Genomic DNA, 4,122 nt, shown 5'->3' with positions numbered 1-4,122 from the left:
TGAGAGAGAGAGAGAGAGAGAGAGAGAGAGAGAGAGAGAGAGAGAGAGAGAGTGAGAGAGAGAGAGAGAGAGAGAGAGAGAGAGGAGAGAGAGAGAGAGAGAGAGAGAGAGAACTGTAGGACCGGTGTGATCCTGTGTTCTCCTCCCTGACCTTGCTTAACTGTTATTCCTGCATTGGTGTGTGAAAGTTACTTTAAAGAAGTAAAGTTCCAGTCACTGCCTGTTCCTAGTGATTGAGGTATTCAACTACAACTGTGTCTGGACTCTATTATTATACAACCAACGGTTTGAAGGAACGATGACGTCACTGGCGTCACGAGTGACAACTTCTCTGGTCCACTATACAGGTAACCGCTGTCCCAGCATTGCCTGGAAGAGGCCTAGTAATGCCTTGGCTCAGACTGTACGCGTCCCTCTAGGGAGGAGTTTGGTAGAGCCACCGTGACAAGTGCCATCTCTACCCCCGCCAGCTCATGTCTCGGCTGCTGCAAGACACCACATAAACACTGTGTCCCTTAAGGAGTTCAGGGACATGGCCAGATGATCGGGCAAGAATATTTCTTGGGACATTCATTTGCCAGATCATTGGAAGATGCCATCAGTCACATTGACCGAACCTTGGCTTATTCCTCGGGTGATCCCATTTTTTACACAGCACAAACAATAATCATTGTTAGCGGCATATCTCCTTGTGTAAACAGTGGAAGTGCTGTAGATAATGATGGGATTCTATGGGGGATGAACAGTCATAGGAGCAATTATTTGTCTCCCACAGAATCCGTGAAGGACATGGAGATGAGCACCGAGCTCACTGATCGTGATCTGCATAGAATTGCAAAAACTAAAAGGACCCTTAGCTTTGCCCCGTCCTTCCACCATAAGTCTTAGTATTTCTGACAGGTGAGGGGTGATGATCCTGTCTCATTGTCTCTCTCCCCGCAGGTACGGTACATACCGAGTGTGCCATGTGCTGTCCTCTTTGCCCTGAGCCATGGATAATAATATTCATTCTGCTCTGCTTTCAGAACAGTATAAGTTTTATACTCTGCTTGGGGAAAGGACAGCACATGACGTGCTCAGTTTATACCGTTACATGCATCACGGGTCAGCCTAGAGGTATTTTAGGTGCTGGTGTACTCTGCATCTTCTTGACCATGTTGATTTACTTGCTAAGATAGAAGAAAATGATAAACCTCGGAAAGCTTAGTAATGTATTATTTACTGATGATGATTGTGTCCTACTTACAGAAGTTCTTTCAAGGTCGATTGCAATAAAAATGAGAATTTGTGCTGAAGGAAATGTATGAGAAATCTGTATGAAATAGCTCTAGAAAAGGGGAAAAAAGAACATGAGCTGCACAACCAACAAGCTTCACTGTTCTACTGCTGCCATGCAACATATCTCCACAATAGATATGAGCTTTTTGGTATGCATTTTGATAAAACTGTATGTAGATGAGCTCCTACTCTACAGCCAAGTCTGCATGAGTGTAACATGGCTCTGCAAGTGGTTAAATAGTAATACCCATGCATATATAGCTTATGTGTGTTAATGCTGAACCTTATATATGTTCCTGCTAGGACTTTCAGAGAGATCAAATGACTGTTTTCTATTAACTCTTCTGCTATGGTTTGGCAGGACCTTAGCTGTCCATTGATTGGCTGGATTTAAAAGGCAGAATCTGTTCCCGGGCTCTTGTGTGACTCGGCAATTTTTGCAGAGAGCCTTGTGAGGAATGAGGTGCCCCAGTGTTGCTGGAGAACTGAGTTTTCCTGTTCCAATGAGAGAGTGAGCTCAGCTCAGATTCCTAGAGTGGCACCACCCAACAGTGCCATAGAGAGGGTTGCTGATCAAGCAAGAAACTCCATCTGCAATCATCGAGCACGAGTACTAAGCTGTCACTGACAGTTAGACCACCAGTAAAAGCAGATAGACTGACAGCCAGTATCCAGATATTTGAGTCTTGGTGGTGTGTAATTGTGAGTACCATCACCCAGGCTCATCACCAGTAAAATGGATTGTTTTGACTTTTTTGACCATTGTACAAAGGTCCTGTGCTAATAATTTGGTCAGGGGACAGCGAGTGCAGATTAGTCCCATTTAGTCATTTGGTGAACTGACATTCCTTCAAGACTAATTTACTTTAGAGGAGACTCCTATTTTCAACCAGCATCTGTGCAACTATTTACCCCTGCCTAGGGTTAACCATTTATTGACTGTGATAATTCTATATGGGTGTACACAATATGAAGGACATTCTGTTTGTAGGGTACAAAGTGTTTGCACTCTATCCAAATAATTCTGCTGCATATCATTGCCATATTATTCTTTATTGTACATTCAGTAAAGTAATGTTTATTTAACTAAACTGGTGTAAAGCCTCTCCATCATATTCTGCACCTGCAACCCATTTCAGGTGCAGCTCCTCAAATCCTTCCCTAACCACAGATCTAACAGCCCAAATCACAAGCACCAAGAATCCCAGACTGAGAACCATATTAGTGGAAGCCTTTTTGCAGCCTGAAATATAGATAAAACTGGACATTAAAGGCTCTGTACTAAATCCATCAAAATGCTAACATTCCCATATTGATCGGCCCAGCAATAGTAATGATAATCACCCTACAGCTTTACATTGACCATTTATAGACTTTTTTCACACTAGCATTACGGCTTTTGTTCATAACACGATAGCTGCAGTATGGCTGCACAGTTTCTAAACTGACCCCAAAGTATCCTGGCAGATCCCATCCTATCAGATTATCACTAACTTGGTGTGCATGGGTGTAAAGGTGCCCATATGGTCATTGGAATCAGCCAATTTAGGTAGGATGGGCTGACTATTAAATGGCTTGTTGCATAATTGCAAGTTGTCCTTTATCTGCAGGCCATCTCCACGGACCATTATTTCCTATTGAAATGAATGGATATGCCGTGAATGTGTGACCACACTTCAGGATGCACCAAGGTCCCATTTCCTAAATGAGTAGGACACCCAGTTGTGATACCCCCACCAATCTGCAAGTTATCTCCTGTGGATAGGGGATAATTTACAATCATGACAGAACAACAAGATATAGGGAGGTGCTAGATTTTCCCCTGATGGCATGTGTCAGGGGAAAGGACTGGGTATGTGTAACAGCAGTAGATGACACAGGGTTCGAGAAATTATGCAGACACCGGTCTACAAAAATATAGCTTTTTCTTATAACTGGTAATGACAGGTAGATATGCTCGAATAAGATAAACAAAAGATTGATAACTGTCATGTAACACCTTAATGTTTAGTGATAAAGCCTGACTATAACAACCTAATGATTGCAACCTGTGACAGATATGGTAAATAAAGTACACCTTCACTGAAGATTATCCACATGATGGGAAAGTCCTGCACCCTTTCTTGAGTAAGGAAAAGCTCCAACGATTAATAAAACAATATATATCACAGTCTCTAGCTAGCAAGCCTGCTTACGATCGATCTCCGATTATTCATGTGTACACACTTTGGTTTTACTAAGGTACTTTCCTCACTTACAAACTCCAGTGTCCTTCTCATGGTGATGGGAGTATAGAGTTGTCCAATGTCCATCACTGGTCTCCAGAGCATTCAACTGTAGAAGAAAGGATTAGTCTTTGTAATGGCTCCCACTGCCTCTCTATGGTTGTGGCCTTGCAGCCCAAACTCCTGCAGCAATATAGTTTCAGACCAGCACTGCTCTGACCACAGCTAACAGCCCGCAGAGTCTATGGGTTCTATAACGAGTTAAGATTGCCTGTGTAAATGCACACTTAGGGTACATTTACATGCAGAAACGCGATAAACTCACACCGATATCGTGCTTGAAAAAATGCGATTTTCGATGCGTGTGATGCAATTCACGAGAAAATTGCATCACATGACTAAACGTGCAGTTTTTATGCGTGCAAAAATAACATGCAATTTCAATAGGAAAAAGGAAAAATCGCACTGCACATAACTCACATGTACATGCGAGTGTGATGTTATTTTTCACCATGTCAATAGAGCCATTACAAACAATGGGTTCTATTTTTGCATCTTGCAACGGTTAAAACTTGTGCAATAAAATCGCTCGTGTCAATGCACCCCAAGTACTGCAATA

This window comes from Eleutherodactylus coqui, chromosome 13, assembly GCF_035609145.1.
Source record: "Eleutherodactylus coqui strain aEleCoq1 chromosome 13, aEleCoq1.hap1, whole genome shotgun sequence".
Taxonomy (NCBI): Eukaryota; Metazoa; Chordata; class Amphibia; order Anura; family Eleutherodactylidae; genus Eleutherodactylus; species Eleutherodactylus coqui.
Note: the sequence above shows the minus strand (reverse complement) of the source record.